Here is a 20,946-nt window from a genome sequence, read left to right on the forward strand (position 1 = left end):
AGGGTAGGAAAAGACTCACTGGGGTAGGATATTTGCAATCCAGCTGATGGCCTGGTGTGATGAATGTCCCTCAGGAAGAAGGGTCCAATGATGTCTAATGAAGGTCCATGCTGATGTACCCTTTGGGATCTCGAGGCAAGTATAGTCCAGACTTTCCAGTCTCCTACCTCCCCCGTGGTTTCAGGAACAGAAGGGCAGCTCCTTCTGTTCTCCTCAGATCACCCTACCCAAGAAGACCATGTGCAGCCCTCATTGTTGACCATGTCCCTTGTAACAAGCTCACTAAAATGATCCTTGCCTTCCCTGTGCACAACCTGTCCGCTGTCCTTTCATGACCCAGGGGAGGAATCAAGGATGGCAATGACAAATTCACAGTCTCTTAGCCACAGAAGGATTTCATCACTTGTTATGGACATTTGCAACCTTGGCAGAAACTGTAAAACGAACTTTCTTTTTCACCCCGTCGAAATCACATAGCCCCCTCCCTGCGGCCTCTGTTCTGAACACAAACACCCTGGGGAGGCTTCACTGCTGCTCCCACATGAGGATGTGACAATCCCTGAGAGTTTAAGCAGCTGTTACAGTCACCAAGTCAGTAGTGAGCTGTTTTGAGCTCAGACCCTCACTTGGTTGAGGCAGGTGTATTGACACCAGGGAAGGTCATAGCTGGAGCCTGGAAGAGAATTCCACCCTGGATGTAACTTCTGCAGTCTGATCTCTATGGGCGGAAGTGAATTGGCCCCTGAGCTGAGCGCACCGGCCAATCCTAAGGAATAACTTTTGCAGGCAGTGTCTGCACCCATCTGAGGGGCCAGCCTCAAGGGGGCTGAATATGGACTGCTCATAGATCTGGACACTAGCATCGGAGTAAGAATCTCAGGTATGAGGCAGCTGGTGTCAGAGCACTTTCACCCTCCCCTGGGCCTCTGGGCTGAAGGTGCTCAAATAACCCTGATAAGCCACAGGCAAATGATGCAGCGCCCCCACCCTCCAGAATGGGAAAGGGAAACTGGTTCAGGCTTATTTTGAGAACTGGAGTCATTTCCAGGAATAGAAACTGAAAGCAGCCCTCCTTATGTTCCCTCCTGCTGGGGCTGGGGCCCTGCCACCGCTTTACTCAGAAATCGCACAGCTCTGAGCAGGGAAGGACTGCAGCAGAAAACTCTGCAAGATTGCTTTCTCCTTCCTAGCTCCTCTTCCCCCCTTCTGTCTAGGCTCTTCCTAGGACAACCCCAACCCAGCACAACTCCCTTCCTTACTTTTGGAACAATCTGGGCCTGAAACCAGTTTTGGAGGATCTCAGAGGTAACTGTCTCTGTCTAAGGGCTGGACTCGTTCCCTGGAAGAGTTAACTTGCCAGAAGGGCCACTGACATCTGCCTGTTCACAGTCACCTCTGCTTCCTGGAGCAGGTAAGTGAGAGAACTCCTACAACACAATGTCGCTAATAACCCTGCAGGAGTGAAGACGTGAAAGGTGGAGCCTGACACCAGGGCAGGAGAGCTTTGGGATTGGCTTATCCATTTCAGTAAGTATTTACAAAAGGGCTCCTCTCTGATATTCTTCAGGGACAAAATCAGAACCCCATACTTAGTTTGGACCGAACCAATTCTACCTTCCAGTATGGAGGCAATGGGCCTTTCATCTCCATATTCATGGCAGTGGGGGCCTTCTGATGGGACCAGGTTTTGAAAAGGACAGCAGGATTTGCCATTCATATTCTCTTACAATCTACGTAGGACATAAGACAATGGCAATTTCTGGAGTAATCTGGAATTGGGAAAGTCTAACTGGAGCATTAGCTGGACTTCCTGTGGATTAGGTAGAAGTGGGGTTTCAGGGACAAAGTATCTAAGAGACCTAAGACAACGTATAACAGTGCACATGTGTATCTTTTTTTTTTCTTAATTTTTTTATTATATTATGTTAGTCACTATACAGTACATCCCTGGTTTCTGATGCAAGGTTCGATGATTCATTAGTTGCGTATAACACCCAGTGCACCATGCAATATGTGCCCTCCTTACTACCCATCACCGGTCTATCCCATTCCCCCACCCCCCTCCCCTCTGAAGCCCTCAGTTTGTTTCTCAGAGTCCATAGCCTCCCATGCTTCACTCCACCTTCTGATTACCCCCCTTTCTTTATCCCTTTCTTCCCCTACCGGTCTTCCTAGTTCTTATGTTCCATAGATGAGAGAAATCATATGATAATTGTGTTTCTCGGCTTGACTTATTTCACTTAGCATTATCTCCTCCAGTGACGTCCATGTTGCAGCAAATGTTGAGAACTCGTTCTTTCTGATAGCTGAGTAATATTCCATTGTATATATGGACCATATTTTCTTAATCCAGTCATCTGTTGAAAGGCATCTTGGCTCCTTCCACAATTTAGCTCTTGTGGGTAATGCTGCTATGAACATTGGGGTGCATATGGCCCTTCTGTTCATTACGTTTGTATCTTTGGGGTAAATACCCAGTATTGCAATGGCTGGGTCATAGGGTCGCTCAATTTTTAACTTTTTAAGGGACCTCTACACTGTTTTCCAGAGTGGCTGTACCAACTTGCATTCCCACCAACAATATAGGAGGGATCCCCTTTCTCCACATCCTCTCCAGCAATTGCTGTTTCCTGCCTTGTTAATTTTTGCCATTCTAACTGGCATAAGGTGGTATCTTAGTGTGGTTTTGATTTTAATTTCCCTGATGGAAAATGATTTTGAACATTTTTTCATGTGTCTGTTGGCCATTTGTATGTCCTCATTGGAAAAGTGTCTGTTCATATCTTCTGCCCATTTTATGACTTATTTGTTTCTCGGGTATTGAGTTTGAGAAGTTCTTTGTAGATCTTCGATACCAGTTTTTTATCTGTAGCATAACTTGCAAATATATTCTCCCATTCCGTGGGCTGCCTCTTAGTTTTTTTGATTGTTTCCTTGGCTGTGCAGAAGCTTTTTATTTTGATGAAGCCCCACATGTTCATTTTATCTTTTGTTTCTCTTGCCTTTAGAGATGTGTCATGAAAAAGGTTGCTTTGGCCGATGTCGTAGAGATTGTTGCCTATGTTGTCCTCCAGGATTTTGATGGATTCCTGACTCACATCGAGGTCTTTCATCCATTTGGAGTTTATCTTTGTGTATGGTGTGAGAGAGTGGTCAAGTTTCATTCTTTTGCATGTAGCTGTCCAATTTTCCCAGCACCATTTATTGAAGAGACTATCTTTTTCCCACCGGATGTTTTTTCCTGCTTTATCAAAGATTAGTTGCCCAGAGAGGTGATGGTCCATTTCTGGGTTCTCTATTCTGTTCCATTGGTCTATGTGCCTGTTTTTGAGCCAGTACCATGATGTGTTTGTGATCACAGCTTTGTAGTACAGCTCAAAATCCGGCATTGTAATGCCCCAGCTTTGTTTTTCCTTTTCAACAGCTCCTTGGCGATTTGGGGCCTTTTCTGGTTCCATACAAATTTAAGGACTATTTCTTCCAGTTCCTTGAAAAATGTCATCGGCATTTTGATTGGGATAGCCTTGAAAGTGTAGATTGCTCTGGGTAGCATGGACATTTTAACTATGTTAATTCTTCCAATCCATGAGCATGGAATATCTTTCCATCTTTTTGTGTCTTCCTCAATGTCTTTCAAGAGTGATTTATAGTTTCTAGAATATAGGTCCTTTACGTCTCTGGTTAAGTTAATTCCAAGGTAACGTATGGTTTTTGGTGCTATTGTAAATGGGATGGATTCCCTAATTTCTCTTTCTTTGGTCTCATTATTCGTGTATAGAAATGCAACTGATTTCTGAGCATTGATTTTGTATCCCGCCACGTTACTGAATTGCTCTATAACTTCTAATAGTTTGGGAGTGGCTTCTTTTGGGTTTTCCATATAGAGTATCATGTCATCTGTGAAGAGAGACAGTTTGACTTCTTCTTTGCTGACTTGGATACCTTTTATCCCTTTTTGTTGTCTCATTGCTGTTGCAAGGACTTCTAGTACTATGTTGAATAATAGTGGCAAGAGTGGGCATCCTTGTCGTGTTCCTGATTTAAGGGAAAGGCTTCCAACTTTTCCCCATTGAGAATAATATTTGCTGTAGGCTTTTCATAGATGGCTTTTATGATCTTGACAAATGAACCCTCTATCCCTACACTCTGAAGGTTTTTTTTTTTTTAAGATTTTATTTATTCAACAGAGATAGAGACAGCCAGCGAGAGAGGGAACACAAGCAGGGGGAGTGGGAGAGGAAGAAGCAGGCTCATAGCGGAAGAGCCTGATGTGGGGCTCGATCCCATAACGCCAGGATCACGCCCTGAGCCGAAGGCAGACGCCTAACCGCTGTGCCACCCAGGCGCCCCTACACTCTGAAGGGTTTTAATCAGAAAAGGGTGCTGTATTTTGTCAAATGCTTTTTCTGCATCTATTGAGAGAATCATATGACTTCTGAATTTTTGTTTCTGAATAAAATCTAAGACACTGATAGATTTGTGAATGTTGTACCACCCCTGCATCCCAGGGATGAATCCCACTTGGTCATGTTGGATAATCATTTTAATGTGCTGTTGGATTCTGTTTGCCAGGATCTTGTTGAGGATTTTGGTGTCCATATTCATTAGGGAAATCGGTCTATAATTCTCCTTTTTGTTGGGCTCTTTGCCTGGTTTGGGGATCAAGGTAATATTGGACTCATAGAATGAGTTTGGTAGCTTTCCTTCTGTTTCTATTTTTTGAAATAGCTTTAGGAGAATAGGTATTACTTCTTCATTGAATGTTTGGTAGAATACCCCAGGAAAACTGTCCGGGCCTGGAGTTTTATTTTTTGGAAGATTGTTTATCACTGACTCAATCTCTTCATAATTAATTGACCTGTTTAAAAAATCAGTTTCTTCCTGTTTCAGTCTTGGTCGTTTATGGGTTTCCAGGAAGGCCTCTATCTCTTCCAGATTGCTTAATTTATTGGCATAAAGCTATTGATAAAAGTTTCTAATAATCCTTCCAATTTCATTGGTGTTGGTTATGACCTCTCCTTTTTCATTCATAATTTTATTAAGTTGGGTCCTTTCTCTATTCTTTCGGATAAGTCTTGCCAGAGGTCTGTCAATGCTATTAATTCTCTCAAAGAACCAGCTTCTAGTTCTGTTGATCTGCTCTACTGTACTTCTGGTTTCTGATTGATTGATTTCAGCTCTAATTTTGGTCAACTGCTTCCTCATGCGTGGATTAGGCCTGTCCCTCTGTTGCTGTTCCAGCTTCTTGAGGTGAGAATATAAAAACTGCATTTTAGATTTTTCTATTCTTTTGAGTGAGGCTTGGATGGCTATGTATTTCCCCCTTAGGACTGCCTTTGCAGTATCCCATAGGTTTTGGACTGTTGTGTTTTCATTCTCGTTGGTCAGCATAAATTATTTAATTTGATTTTTGATTTCCTGGTTTATCGAGTCATTCCTGAGCAGGATGGTTCTTAGTTTCCAAGTGTTTGAGTTTCTTCCAAATTTTTCCTTGTGGTTGAGTTCCAAATTCAAAGTACTGTGGTCTGAGAATATGCAGGGAATAATTTCAGTCTTTTGGTATCGGTTGATACCTGTTTTGTGACCCAGAACATGGTCTATTCTTGGGAATGTTCCATGGGCATTAGAATAGAATGAGTATTCTTTGGTTCTGGGGTGTAGTGTTCTATATATATCTATGAGGTCCAACTCGTCGAGTATGGCATTCAAAGCCTTTGATGCTTTGCTTAGTTTTTGCAAGGGTGTTCTGTCTATTTCTGAGAGAGGGGTGTTGAGATCCCCTACTATTAATGTATTTTTATCTATATGTCTCTTTATTGTGGTTAAGAGTTGGCTTGTGTATCTTGCTGCTCCCCTCCTGGGGGCATATATATTTATAATTGTCATATCCACTTGTTGGGTACATCCTTTAAGAATAATATAGTGCCCTTCTGTGTCTCTAACGATAGTCTTTAGTTTAAAATCCAATCTATCTGATATGAGAATTGCTACCCCAGCTTTCTTTTGAGGTCCATTGGCGTGAAAGATGGTACTCCATCCCTTTACTTTCAGTCTGAATGGATCTTTGGGTTCAAAATGATTCTCTTGTAGACAGCAAATGGATGGGTCATTTCTTTTTATCCAATCTGCAACCCTGTGGCGTTTATGGGAGCATTTAAGCCATTCACATTAAGACTGAATACTGAGAGATATAATTTTAATGATGCCATGTTGCCAATAAAGTCTTTGTTTGTATCGGTTGTGACTTTCTGTTCTGTATCACTCTTGGGGCCTTTTTACCTTTATAGCACCCCCCCCTTAATTTCTCCTGTAGGGCTGGTTTTGTGGTTACTAAATTGGTCAATGAATGGCGATTCTGGAAGGTCTTTATTTCTCCATCAATTCTGAATGATAGCCTTGCTGGATAAAGGATCCTTGGCTGCATGTTTTTCTCTGAAAGAGCTTTTAAAATACCCCCCAGGGGTGCCTGGGTGGCACAGTGGTTAAGCGTCTGCCTTCGGCTCAGGGCATGGTCCCGGCGTTGTGGGATCGAGCCCCACATCAGGATCCTCTGCTATGAGCCTGCTTCTTCCTCTCCCACTCCCCCTGCTTGTGTTCCCTCTCTCACTGGCTGTCTCTATCTCTGTCAAATAAATAAAAATTTTTTTAAAAATCTTAAAAAAAAAATACCCCCCCAACCCTTTCTCTCATTCCAGGTCTGTGCAGACAGGTCTGACGTAATTCTGATACGTTTGTGTTGGTACATGAGAAATTTCTTTGCCCTGGCCGCTTTCAATACTGTATCCTTGGATCTAATATTTGCAAAATGCACTATGATGTGACGTGGTGTAGGTTTGTCATGGTTGAGCTTGGGAGGGATCCTCTCTGCCTATTGGACACGAATGTTTGTTTCCCTTGCTAGATTAGAGAAGTTTTCAGCTACAATTTGTTCTAATATCTCTTCTAGTCCTGTTTTTCTCCACCCCCTCGGGGATGCAGATGATTCTGACATTGGAACGCTTCATTGAGTCATTAATCTCCAGTAACATACATTCGTGGGTGTGGATTTTTTTAAGTCCAGCTTCTATTTTAGCTTTTTCTTCTACTAACCCATCCTCCAATTCGCTAATACGTTCCTCTGCCTCATTTATCCTGGCTGTCAGAGCCTCTAGTTTTGCCTGCATTTGGCTCATACAATTTTTAATTTCTGCCAGATTCGCTCTCATTTCCACCCTTAGAGAGTCTATATTCTCATTAACATTTTCGTAAATAATTTTGCAAGTCTACACATCATCTTGACCATTGTTACTCTGAATTCCATTTCTGATAATTTAGTTATATCCATATCCATTAGTTCTGTGGCAGAGGCCACAGACTCGTTGTCTTTTCTTTGCTGGGGGGGATTTCTCCTTCTCGTCATTCTGATTGAGGAGAGGTTGCGGGGTTGTCCAGAGCCCAAATTATTGACCAGGACCCAGGCCGTGCGCCCTTGTTTTATAGGGATCTTAGGGATGTGGGCTTCTTGATTTTTCAGCCTGCCTTCTGTGGGAAGGGCCTGCAACACCGAACCTCAGGCAACCCTGTTTGGGTAGGGTCTCTGTGTCTCCTGTGAAGGGGCAGGGGGATGGGCACCCTTTGAGCTGGTGTTTCCAGGCTTTTGTTCTCTGGCGGCTTTCCCTGGCAGTTTGTTGTGCCTTTTTTGAGAGACAGAGCAGCAGTGGCCGAATCTCAGCCTCTGTCACAGAACAGAGGGGATCGCGGGCCGTTCTCCACTGATGATCTGGCCACTTTAACTCTGTTTCTGTTGGTGCTGCTCAACCCTGCAGCATCCCGGGATGTGCGCCCCACACCCAGTGTCCCAGCCCTCACTTCCAGGGCCGGTGCTTCTCTGTCCTTTGTGTTTCTAACACTGCCAGCCGCCAGCCGCCCCCACGTGCTCCCGGAGCTCCGGGTCTCAGTCTGGTTCCAGTGAGCACACCGGAGTTCCGTGAGAAGTCCGGTGGCACGCGCTCCCCGGCTCACGGTCTCAGTCTGTTCTCTCACGGGTGCTGTCCGCGAGTCTGCCCGCTCACCCGTGAAGGTGGCTACCGCTTCCTGGCCCAAACGCGGCGGCTCCCTCCCCCTTCCGTTTATCTTCCAGTATCTGTGTGTGGTTTCACGGCTCCCCACTTCATACCTCAATACTTAGCGCTGGAGATGTTCATTTGTAGAGATCCAGATGTATCTTCCTGCATCTCAGGCTGATTCCATGGATGTTCAGGATGGTCTGGTACCTATCCAGCTCGACTCAGGGGACCAGCTGAAAAAGGGGTCCCCTACTCCTCCGCCATCTTCCCTTCTCCCTTGCACATGTGTATCTACATAGGAGAAACTGTCCCTATTGCTGGACATCAACTCCATTCCTTACAGATGATGTCAGTGAGGTGGACTCTTGAAATACTCTTTTCCCAGACCAGGTCCTTTTGTGCCTCATGCCTATTGATGAAGCAGATGTTTATTATACTTTCCTAGAATAAAGCAATATGTATATTTTTTTTCCTTGCCCTTCCCTATGATGATAAAATGGGGGGAAATGTGGGGCTTGGTCCACATTGAGTTCAAACTCACAAAAATTCTTCATGCCTCAGATTTCTAGTCTGGGCCAAGTCTGATCCCTGCTTCATGGCTCAAGATAATTGGGCATGACATGAACTATATAGGACCTTGCATGGCAAATCCAATAATGAGTGTTTTTCATTCTGCTTCTTAGATCATGAAATATATTTGGTGCATTATAACAAGAGTTCAAAAAATTTGCCCATTGGAATAGATGCAGTAGATCAAAATGGAGGGTAGGGAAATTGTTGGTAAAATCTTTCTTCAGGTGTATGCACTTGTGTGAATGCATGTATGCTGAGTGGGTACTTAGTTCCTATGTGAAATGCATCTCTCACTGCTGGTGAGACTTTGAAAGATCTGCCCATAGGATCTGGTTTTCCTTGCAAACGCAACTGTCCTCCCTAGTTGAATCTGCCCCCTGGGATCCCTCCATAAAAGCCTGTTTCTTTATTCAGGGACCCTCAAACCCTGTTCAGATAGGGAAGATCAGAGGTATAACATGAGTATGACCTGCAAAAAAGTGAGCCTGGGAGTCACTTGCATCCCTGGCTCATTTCTAATGGCCTCTCCTCACCTTCTGGGTTAGTTCTCTGAGCCTCAATGTCCTGGGGGCTCAAACAAACACACCACCACTTGCACACTGACCATTCCTGGAAGACCTGCAATCTCTCATGGAATTACTCTTGTCCCAGCCTGGCCTGGCAGTGTCTTATGGGCATAGTGCTGCGTTAAACGACCCTGAAAGGGTCCCACATACAGGGTTGTCTAGCACCAGGTGCAAGGCAGGAACAAGATGAGCAAGTAGTGGGAAACAGGGAGCTGTGGCTTGTGCTATGGGGCCTCAGCCACCCCCTCCAGTAGGGCTTAACACAGGTGCTCAGGTGAGGAGACATGTGTAAAGTCCATGGTTGGGTCAGACATAGTCACAGAAATGGTCTAGAAGATTGTAGGTTTGTTCTTACCTACCACAGCCGCCCCAGGGTCAGGAGCTCCTACACTTCCCTAGACCCTACTTGCTTTCCAAAGGGCTGTGGTGGAGCTGGCTTCAACATTTCAGATGACAGCTTTAGGAAACAAAGTTAATTTATCCATCAACCAGTAAGTGGAGGATATGCAGTGGTATATTGTGTTTCATTCATCTAACAGAAATGTGTCCCAAACCTGCTGGGCACTAAGGGCACTGCAGAGCCTAGGGAACTATTTAACATAATTCCCTGATGATGAGACCTGTATGTGTATTTTTATGATATGAAGCATCTAACATGGGATGACAGAATACTTTCTGGGAGTTTCACCTTTTGAAGAGACAGGGGTTTTTTCAATTGATCTAACACACAGGAAGTCAAGGTGAGATGGGTACGTGTGAAGGTTGTGATGGGATTTAGACAAACCAGGAAATGGATTCAAGGGCTCCTATATTCTGCCTGGCCTGGGCCCCACAAGACCACTGATAAGGACATTCAGCCTTCTCCATCCCATTTTAGGGGCAAACTTACAGGCAAGAAGAATATATAGCATGCTCAGGGGCAGCAGAAATGCCTTCACACAGCCAGATCAGTGAGCCTGGGACTCACCCAGGAGATTGTCTCCCTGGAGCCAGGATGGCAGGTAAGGCCTCCAGGAACCTCTGTGTCCCTCATAAACAAGAACTTGGGCTATTGTTGGGAAAGGTCAAGAGTGGTCTTAAAGAGGGCTTTGAATATAGGGGCAAGGGAGGGCTACTCGTAGGTATTCTCCTTTCAGAATGTTCCTCCAGCCTGATCCAGGCCAGGGCTCCATCTTTCTAGCTTTAAGCCAGCTTTGTCCATGCATGTTCTGCCCCACCACCATGTCGTTCACACCCTCACCAAGCTCAGGGCACCTCTACTCCTGCAGGAGGAGGCACCATCTTCACTGACCTATTCCAGCTCCAGTTTTTCATAGGGGCCCCTGGTGGAAGAACCTGAAGACTTTGTGGGCACAGGGCTCAAGGGATTCTGGTCCCCAAGCAGATGGGATGGTGATTACATTATATTCCATGAGTTTTCCTCCCTCTGAACTCCCAACATCTCCTGATCATTTCATTATCCATCTATCTCCCAAGGGGGGTCAAGTTCCCTGCAATGGTTTCTAAGAAATGGGGAGACATTGTAGAATTTTTCCTCACACTTGCAAAGCAGTGAGTTTTCCTTAGTGAGGATGGGAGCTGAGAAAGGACTATGATTTCCATTCTCTCCCCAAATTAGGAAAGGTGCATCCAGGGAGAGGTAAATGGCAATTGATAACAATAAGTGGACCCACATCCCCAGGAGAAGCATCTCAGCATCCAGCCATCCTCCAGCCCCTGGGGCCGGAGATTCAACATTAACTAGGATCATCCTCCCCTCCTATCCAGATAGAAACAGAAAATCACATTGTTGGAGTAAATCTTAGATCCTCCATCATTGCTTTGTAATTTCAAGCTTCTTTCTTCTTTTTATTTACTTAAATTCAATTTAGTTGATATATAGTGTATTATTAGTCACAGGGGTAGAATTTAGTGATCCATCGGTTCCATATGACACCCAGTGCTCATCCAAACAAGTGCCCTCCTTAATGCCCATCACTCATTTAGCCCATCCCCCACCCACCTCCCTCCAGCAACCCTCAGTTTGTTCCCTACAGTTAAGAGTCTCTTATGGTTTGCCACCCTCTCTTATTTTATTTTATTTTATTTTATTTTATTATTTTATTTTTTTATTTTATTTAAATTCAATTAATTAACATATAGTATATTATTAGTTTCAGAGGTAGAGTTCAGTGATTCATCCATCTTATATAACACCCAGCACTCATTACATCAGGTGCCCTCCTTAATACACATCACCCAGCTACCCCATTCCCCCATCCCTCCATCCTCCCAGCAATCCTCAGTTTGTTTCCTTATATCTCTTATGGTTTGTCTCCCTCTTTGATTTTGACTTGTTTTATTTTTCCCTCCCTCCCTTTATGTTCCTCTGTTTTGTTTCTTAAATTCCACATATGAGTGAAATCATATGATAATTGTCTTTCTCTGATTGACTTACTTTGCTTAGCATAATACCCTCTAGTTCCATCCACATCATGGCAAATGGTAAAAATTTCACTTTTTTGATGGCTGAGTAGTATTCCATTGTGTGTGTTTGTATACCACATCTTCTTTATCCATTCATCTGTCAGTGGACATCTGGGTTCTTTCCATGTTCTGACTATTGTGGACACTGCTGCTATAAACATTGGTTTACATGTGCCCCTTAAATCACTGTTTGTATCCTTTGGGTAAATACCTAGTAGTGCAATTGCTGGGTCATAGAGTAGTTCTATTTTTAATTTTTTGAGGAACCTCCATACTGTTTTCCAGACTGTCAAGCTTATTTCTTATCTGTGAACATCTCACATCTGTGAAACATCTTCATCTGTAACTAGGAATAATAATATCACTTATCTAATAGAGCTTGGGGAAGATTAATCAAGAAAAGCCATGCAAAAGACCCAGCTCAGACAGATTTGCAGAAATAGCACCTTCCTATCCTGTGTTAAGAGTTGGAAGGAGTAAGAAGAATCAGAGGAAAGTCTTCCTTAGAGATCCTAATAAGATCAAAGAGGATTCACCAGAGATTACCAGGAGGCCTGCCCAGAGCTTCACCTGGGTCATACAATGAAACCCTCAATGGAGTGCTATGGGGTCGGTAGCATGGCTTCCCAGCTACACAGGACAGAAGACTGGGGCTCAGTTGTCATTGTGAAAATGTTCACATTGCCTGAGCTTGTCTGCAAACCTGGGGTGTGGAGCTCTCACCAGTTTCTGCGTGGGGAGGGTGAGTCCAGGACTTATGGTGGATGAAAGCACCTGGAGAAGTCTGGGGGGCAGTGATGCAATCAGGACCTATCAGTGGAGAGGCAAGTGGGGTGGGTTTGGTGGAGGAGGAGAGCAAAAAGCTGCACCACAGGACCTGCAGGCCAATGAGAAATTTCTCCCACAAATGGGCTGTGGGCCTTCTGATTCAGAAACCTGAACAGTTGGGTATGAGGATTGGCCTCCAGCAGCACCAGGAGACCCCATAGATAGGTCTGGAAGGGAAGCCTTCATGGAATAGAAGGCCTCATGGGGCTCACAGGGAAACTCTTCAGCAAAGAGGCAGTCTTGAATTACAATGTTTTAAAATTCGCATTTATGCACACAAAGACAGTATTTGTTTTAAAGTTTTTATTTAAATTCAAGTTAGTTAGCATACAGTGTAATATTAATTTCAGGTGTACAATGTCATGATTCAATACTTCCATGTATCAGACAGTGTTCATCACAAGTGCACTTCCCAATACCCATCCTCTATTTAACCCATCCCCCTACCCACATCCCCTCTGCTAACCATCAATTTGTTCTTTATACTTAAGAGTCTGTTTCTTGGTTTGCCTCTGTCTTTTTGCTTCCCTTTGCTTGTTTTTTTTTTCATTTATTAAATTCCACACATGAGTGAAATCATATGGTATTTGTCTTTCTCTGTCTAACTTATTTTGCTTAGCATAATACTCTCTAGCTCAAACCATGTCATTGCAAATGGCAATATTTCATTTTTTGTGGCTGAGTAATATTCCATTGTATACATATACCACATCTTCTTTATCCATTCATCAGTCCATGGAGACTTGGGCTCTTTCTATAGTTTGGCTATTATTGATAATGATGCTCTAAACATCAGGGTGCATGTATCCCTTTGAATTAGTTTTTTGTATTCTAAGTAAATACCTAGTAGTACAGTTGCTGGGTCATAGAGTAGCTGTATTTTTAACTTTTAAGGAACCTCCATACTGTTTTCCAGAGTGGCTGCATCAGTTTGAATTCCCACCAACAGTGCAAGAGGGTTCCCCTTTGTCCACATCCTCACCAACATCTGTTGTTTCTTGTGTTGTTGATTTTAGCCATTCTGACAGTTGTAAGGTGTTATCTCATTATAGTTTTGATTTGCATTTCCCTGATGATAAGTGATGGTGAGCATCTTTTCATATGTCTCCTGGCCATCTGTATGTCTTCTTTGGAAAAAGGCCTATTCATATCTTCTGACCATTTTTCAATTGGATTATTTGGCTTTTGAGTGTTGAGTTTTATGGGGTTTTTTTTATATATTTTGGGTAATAGCCCTTTATCAGATATGTCTTTACAAATATTTTCTCCCATTCTGTATGTTACCTTTAGTTTTGTTGTTTCCTTCACTCTGCAAAAGTGTTTAATTTTATGTTGTCCTTGTGGTTTATTTTTGCTTTTGTTTCCCTTGCTTTCTAGATTCATATCAAGAAAGAAGTTGCTACAGTGATGTTAAAAAAGTTACTGCCTACATTCTCTTCTAGGATGTTTATGGTTTTAGGGCTCACATTTAGATATTTAATTCACTTTGAATTTATTTCTGTGTATGGTATAAGAAATTGATTTTTGTACCAGTACCATACAGGTGTTTTTTGTTTTGTTTTGTTTTGTTTTGTTTTGTTTGTTTGTTTTTACTACAAACACTTATGTTTTAATGAAAGATGTTACTTTAAAAATGGTTTTCTACACATACTCAAAAACACATACATATATGAGATAAGTACCATACTGTTTTGATCACTACAGCTAATATATCTTGAAGTCTGGAATCATGCTGCCTCCGTCTTTGTTTTCTTTTTCAAGTTTGCTTTGGCTATTTCAAGTCTTTTGTGGCTTCATACAAATTTTAGGATTGTTTGTTCTAGCTATGCAAAAAATGCTGTTGGTAAGAAACTGTAGATTTTTTTAAGGGAAATTACTACAGCAAACACTCATAATTTGTGGGGCTGTGAAAGCCCACCAGCCACACTCTGTGTGTAGCCTCAGGGGGAGAGTCCACTAGGTAATCTCAACCAATTCTCTTTCCCAATCCTGCCTTATAAAATGCTTGCAAATCTAAAAGAAAGTTCACAGAAGAACTTAAATACTTAAAATACTAATCACAACAGTGACAAGATAAACAGTCATGTACAAACATAAGTACTGACTTAAAAAAATCAGTAGGTTATTATTTGGAAAGTTTGTGTAACTTAGATGTTGAAGTGGGTGAGGGACAGGGATTCCCGAGGTATGCAATTAGTAGTGAAAGATATGGAAAATGTCTTGAGAGGAAAGAAGGTGTACTTTTCACTGTTGCCAAAAATAATTAAATTATTCTTGACTCTGAAGACATATGCAGTGAAGATGTGTGGGTCATCAGGATTGAAGGATATTGAGTGTTGTCATAGGCTTACTTGTGCCCTGTGGACATCCCCAGGGGGACATCCTGCTCACCCAGCTGGGGCGGAGGAGTACCTGGACCTACCTGACTCCTGACACAGAGACCCTCATGATGCTCTTCTGCTTAGGAGCTGACTACTAGCAGCACAGCTGCAGAACATTCCTCAACCATCTCCTCTGAGCCCCTAACATGTGCACATCTCCTGATTTGGGGACATAATTTACACATTCTACAATTCAGCCCTTTAAAGTTTTCAGTAGCTTTTAATATAGTCACAAAGTTGTAATGCCATCATAATCAAATTTAGAACATTTTCATTATCCAAAAGATATCCTGCACTTCTTAACTGCCACCTCTCAAAACAATGGCCTACATATCTAAGAAATCCCCAATATATGTTCTGTGTCTATGGATTTGCCTCTTCTGGACATTTCACATGAATAGAATCAGACTACATGGCCAGATGGGTGGTCTGCTTTCACTGAGCATAATGTTTTGGGGTTTCTCCATGTTGTGGCAGGTATCAGTACTTCATTTCTTTTTCTTGCCCAGTACTGATCTCCTGTGTGGATAGACCACTTTTATTTATCTATTGAACAGTCTGTGGACAGCTGTGTTAATTCCACCTGAGGGCTATTATAAATAATACTGCTATGGATGTTTGCATGTAGGTTTTATGTAGATGTACGTTGTCACCGCTCTTGGGTGTGTACCTAGCAATGTGATTGCTGGGTCATTTGGTGACTCTGTTTAAATTATTTTACTAGTTTTATGGAAATATTATTGACATACATCACTATGTAAGTTTAAAGCATACATCATGATGATTTGATTTACATATATTGTGAAATGATTTCCACAATAGATCCATCATCTCATAAAAATACAATAAAAAGAAAAGAAAGAAGAAAAAAGAGAGAAAATTCTCCATTTAAGGAGAACTTTTAAGATGAATTCCCTTAACAACGTTCCTATAAATCATACCATGGTGATATCTATAGTTACCAAGTTGTGCATTACATCCCTAGTACTTACTTTTCTTATAGCTGAAATCTTGTACCTTTTGAACATTTCCTCCAATCTCCCCCTCCTCCCACCCACTTCCTCTACCTCTCCCCATGTCTGCTCTCTTTTTCTATGAATTTATTTTATTTTATTTTTAGATTCCACAGATCACTTAGATTATGCAATGTCTGTCTGATTTTTTTTACTTAGCATGATGCTTTCAAAGTCCATCCATATTGTCACAAATGGGAGGATTTCCTTGTTTTTATGACCAAATAATATGTTTAGTTTTTTGAGACATTGTCAAACATTTTTGCAAACACTTGCTCTTTCTCATCTAAAGGCTTTAAAATGAGTTAGGTGTGGATCCAACACCCTCAGTTCAGGTTACCAAATCTGATGATTCCTCTGCCACCCCGTGTGCGTGGTCTTCCTAACTCCCCTGCTTTTTCTATTTCTGCAGGTTACTCCACTGATCAGCAACATGGCACAGCCCTCCCTGTCCCTTCACACCCCATTACCTACATCCTTCACCTCTGATGTGCCATACCATGGGGATTGGAGCATCTTATCTAAACCAGGTGCCATGAACATAGAAGAAGCCTTGGAAGAAGGGAAGTTGGTGGAAGTGGTCTCTGCAGTCAGAGAGACCCTGAAGACATCACCCAGTACCCCAGTGAGCATTGCAGTGACTGGGGACTCTGGCAATGGCATGTCTTCCTTCATCAATGCACTGCGGGGAATTGGGCATGAGGAAAAGGACTCAGCTCCCACAGGTGTGGTGAGAACCACTCAGATTCCCACTCACTACTCTTTGTCCCACATTCCCAATGTGGAGCTGTGGGACCTGCCTGGCACAGGGGCTACCACCAAAAGCCTGGAGATGTATGCAGAGGAGATGCAGTTTACCACATACGACTTCTTCATCATCATTGCATCTGAACAGTTCAGCACGAATCTCGCGAAGCTTGCCAAAATCATCCAGGGGCAGGGAAAGAGGTTCTACATCGTCTGGACCAAGCTGGACAGAGACCTCAGTACACGTGTGGTCTCAGAGGAACAACTCCTCCAGAATATCCAGGAGAATATCCGGGTAACTCTCCAGAAGGAGGGAGTGTGTGAACCCATCATATTCCTGGTCTCCAGCTTTGACCCCCTATTGCATGACTTCCCACAGCTTAGGGACACCTTGCACAGAGAAGTGTCTAACATCAGGAAACATAATCTCCTAAAGAACCTGTTTGACACCTGTGAGAAGGTCATTAATGACAAAGCGATCACTTTGCAGAGGCAAATAGGCTCAGAGTCTTTCCAGGATAAGTTTGGCATCCAGAATGCAGATGATCTTGGGATGTTTTTGAACTCCTACCGCTTGTTCTTTGGTGTGGATGATGTATCTCTCCAGGAGGTGGCCCAGAGTACAGGAAAACCCATGAAGCAGTACAAAGACATTATGAAGTCTCAGGATATGCACACTGTCCTCACAGAGGACTGGACATTATCGTGGTTAAATTGTAATATAGCCTATTACTTAAATTTACTTCTGAGCCGCATCCCAGTCTTCGGTAACACTAGTACCCACTACCTTAGAGTGTGGAATCAGGGGCGCCTCTTTGACATAGTTGCTGAGGACACCAAGACCATCGTGAAGAAAATTCTGACAGATGTAATATCTGAAGAGTGAGGTCTCAGCAGTCTCTTTCTTGGGGAAAGTCGGGATATTTGGGGTCCTCTCCTCATACTGTACCTTTCAGAATTCTCAATCAGCTCAATATTTCTACTTTTAGCAGTTCTAAGTTCCTTGAGGTAAATGAGCTGACTAGATCATTTTGAACCCATATCTCAGCAAATTTCCAAATATGTCCTACTTCTTCTCATTTATTAAATAAGCTGGGATCCAAAGGTGGAAGAAAATATTGCACAGTATGACATACAGCCTCATTCTGACATCCCCATATCACATAACGTTAGCATCATTTTTCCAAGGCCTCTTGGTTTTCCCCTGTTCCTTCACTTCTCACCTTTCAGTCCATGGACTCACAGAGTCACACCTAGAGGCGGAGGAAAGAACATCCTTTGGGATGTTCCCTTTGGGGAAATATGATAGAGACTGTATGTTTAGCTGTTCTCTGAAAAGTATTGTGTAGGATCTAAGGCCAGTCTGGTGTCCTGTAAAGCTCTTTCCTTGTATCTGTCTTCAGCAATTACCCAAATCATTTATATCCAAAAAAGGATGCAGGGGGTGGACTCAAGGACCATTTTACTGGGATGGGAAAACTGTTTAATGGAAAAGGAAACCTGACTATTATAAGTACAAAACACTGATCCCCCACACCAAGAGGTCCCATGCTCTTCACATGCACATGCTCATGGTGGGACTGTCATAGGAAGTAGTGCCTGTTAGATTATGTTTGCTATACAGAAATTTTTTTTCACTTCAAGTACCTGCTATGTTCTGTTATTTGCCAAAGTTATCTCCATGTTGGTCAAAGGAAACTAAATTTGAGCATCAGCATAAGGAAACTAACCTACTGTCTATGATCTCACTGTTTATACAGTTAACCCAAACTATATAGACTCTATGAAAAGTCTCCTAATTGGAAACCATTGCAGACCCTAAATATAGATTTTTCTCCTTGCTGGGCATATATGTAATAAAAATGGTTTTTTATTTAAAAAATTTTTTTCAGATAAAATTTGAAACTTCACTCTCCACCACCAGAAGTGTCATAACCTGGTCTCACCACTGTGGGAATTCAGTCCTCACAAGAGTAACCCTCCTTCCCTGCATCATTCCCTGTCACCACCATCACCTTACTCTATTTACCTGGGAAGATTTCACCTAGTGTGGAGTCCAATCTGAATTTGGTGGACATATGAACTGGCCTAATGTATAAATTTTATAATTTGTCCTCTCTTTAGGCTTCTGCTCAAAAAGGGGGGTTTATCAGAGGTTATCATAAATATTCACTGGGATAGAGAGTGAAGTTAATATTGAATGGAAATGAACTCAAAGAGGCTTGGTGGAGTGGTTAAGAGTCCTAAGGTTAAATTCTGGCTCCAGTATGCCTTCGCCATGTAACCTTGGGCAAGTCAACTGACATTCCACTGTCTTAGTTTCCCAATAGTTAACACAGTGATAATAATATTACATCTTAAAATGTCCATCCACATCCAGGTAATGTGATGATTTAATGAGTTAAAGCACATAAAAGACTTAGAATAGAGTCAGGCATGTACTTCTTTAAATGTTTGGTATTATCATCATTCCTTCTCTTCATGGCTAAGAAGGGATAACACTGAAAGACAGTTTCACCAAAAGGTGAGTGTCCTCAGATTGTCCATCCAGTGGAAAGAGAAGACTCTGCTGGGAGAGACCTGCATTCACATGGAAGCTTTGAAGGCATAGTTGCATCTCATTCTTTTTCCAACACAGCTTGTTAAGTTTCCCCTTTGGAAAGTTCAGGAAGCAGAAGAGAGTCCCATACAGAGCACTATTCTGCATCCTGAGATCTCCAGAGAATGAGGGATGAGAGAGAGAATTGAAATGAGTAGTCAAAGCGTTTTAGAGGTCAGAATGGCTGTAGGTGCGGAGTTCTTAGAGTAAACCCAACCCTAACCTGCCTCTCCTGGGTGATCATGATGAGGGAGGGTAGAGAAGAGCCCACACCCACTGGAGCCTCCCATAGCTCAGCAAAGAAGAAAACCAGGTCACATCAGGGAGCCTGAGGTCTACTGGGAAGTTTGAGGTCATGTATTTTACCACATAGGAAGCTAACATAGAAAAGCAGTGGAAGACAAAAGAGGAGAGATCATCAAGAAGACAAAGTGATCAGAAGCTCTGATGAGAGTTTTCTCCTCAGTGCCACAAGGAATCCCAGCAGGGGTGGGGTCAAATAGGAATGGAAAACACAATCTTGACCTGCCCCTAGGTCAGTGGTAGGCACCTTTAAGATTATCTCCTATTTTCATGGCTTTGTTTAATCCTTCACTGGAGTGACTAATGGAATATGGCAGGAGGAATGGAATGTCCAAGAATTCCAATATTTTGTCATGAAAAGTCTGCAGCTTCTGTCTTATAAACACTCTCTGTTCGCTTGCTCACTCTCTTTCACTCCTGCTCCTACTGTCTCTCCCTCAGTCTCTCCCTCTCTTTCTCCCTCTTGCTCTCTCTGCCTAGTAATCATAGAAAGCTTAAACTAATCCCCTGAAGAGGACTTGAAGAATCAGAATCCATGTGGAGAAGAACAGAGGTGGCCTGCATTAACTGCCAGCCATGTAAGTCATCTTGGGAGTAAATCCTCCAGCCCCAGCAAGGCTTCAGAAGATGCAGCCCAGCTGATAGCTTGACTACCACCTCAGGAGAGACCCTTATCCAGAACCACACAACTGAGACTGTTCCTGGATTTCTTTTTTTTTTTTTAAGATTTGATTTATTTATTTGACAGAGAGAGAGACAGCCAGCGAGAGAGGGAACATAAGCAGGGGGAGTGGAAGAGGAAGAAGCAGGCTCTTAGCAGAGGAGCCTGATGTGGGGCTCAATCCCAGAATGCTGGAATCACACCCTGAGTCGAAGGCAGACGCTTAACGACTACACTACCCAGGCACCCCTGTTCCTGGATTTCTGACCCTCAGCAACTATAAGCAAATAAACACTTGTTTTTAAGCCACTATGTTTCAAGGTATTTGTTCCACAACAACAGATAATAGATAATACTATCAAGAAGCTCCTTATAGAACAGCAGTTGTGAGTGACCTCCTCCTTCTGTGACACGCACTCCTGCAGGGGCCCAGCATGAAGAAGCTGCACCCTCTTCATTCAGCCCTTCCCTCCTTGGCCCTGGACATGTCCTTCCCTGCTTTCTATTGAAGGACCAGCCCCTGCCAATATTCACAGGTCATTTCATCCAGCTTCAGGCCACACAGAGTTACCCAGTTTGAGGCTCTATGTTTAAGAAAAAGAGGGGGGAAAAGAAGGAGCTAGACAGAGTGATGCTTAGCAGTGAGAGGCAAGTAAATAACAGTAGAATGTGAGCACACCCTGAGGAAGAGCAGGCTAGGGTTCTCCCTGAAGGTGGGCTGTGCAACACCTCTAATTCCCATTCTCACTTGGACTAGTTGCTCT

General features: G+C 42.9%; 1 pseudogene across 2 annotated transcripts; it reads left to right on the forward strand.

The window, feature by feature from the left end:
* The first annotated feature begins 1,079 nt into the window (after positions 1–1,079).
* LOC123780237 (immunity-related GTPase family M protein 1 pseudogene) lies at positions 1,080–20,491 on the forward strand (annotated as a pseudogene). 2 transcript variants are annotated; one of them, XR_015724630.1, is made up of 2 exons: positions 1,080–1,527; positions 16,285–20,491. The product of XR_015724630.1 is annotated as an immunity-related GTPase family M protein 1 pseudogene, transcript variant X2 (transcript). The 2 variants fall into 2 exon arrangements; XR_015724629.1 differs by having other exon boundaries at positions 1,080–1,411.
* The last annotated feature ends 455 nt before the right edge of the window (positions 20,492–20,946 follow it).

This window comes from Ursus americanus, chromosome 5 (assembly GCF_024610735.1).
Source record: "Ursus americanus isolate L20-20 chromosome 5, mUrsAme1.1.p, whole genome shotgun sequence".
Classification (NCBI taxonomy): domain Eukaryota; kingdom Metazoa; phylum Chordata; class Mammalia; order Carnivora; family Ursidae; genus Ursus; species Ursus americanus.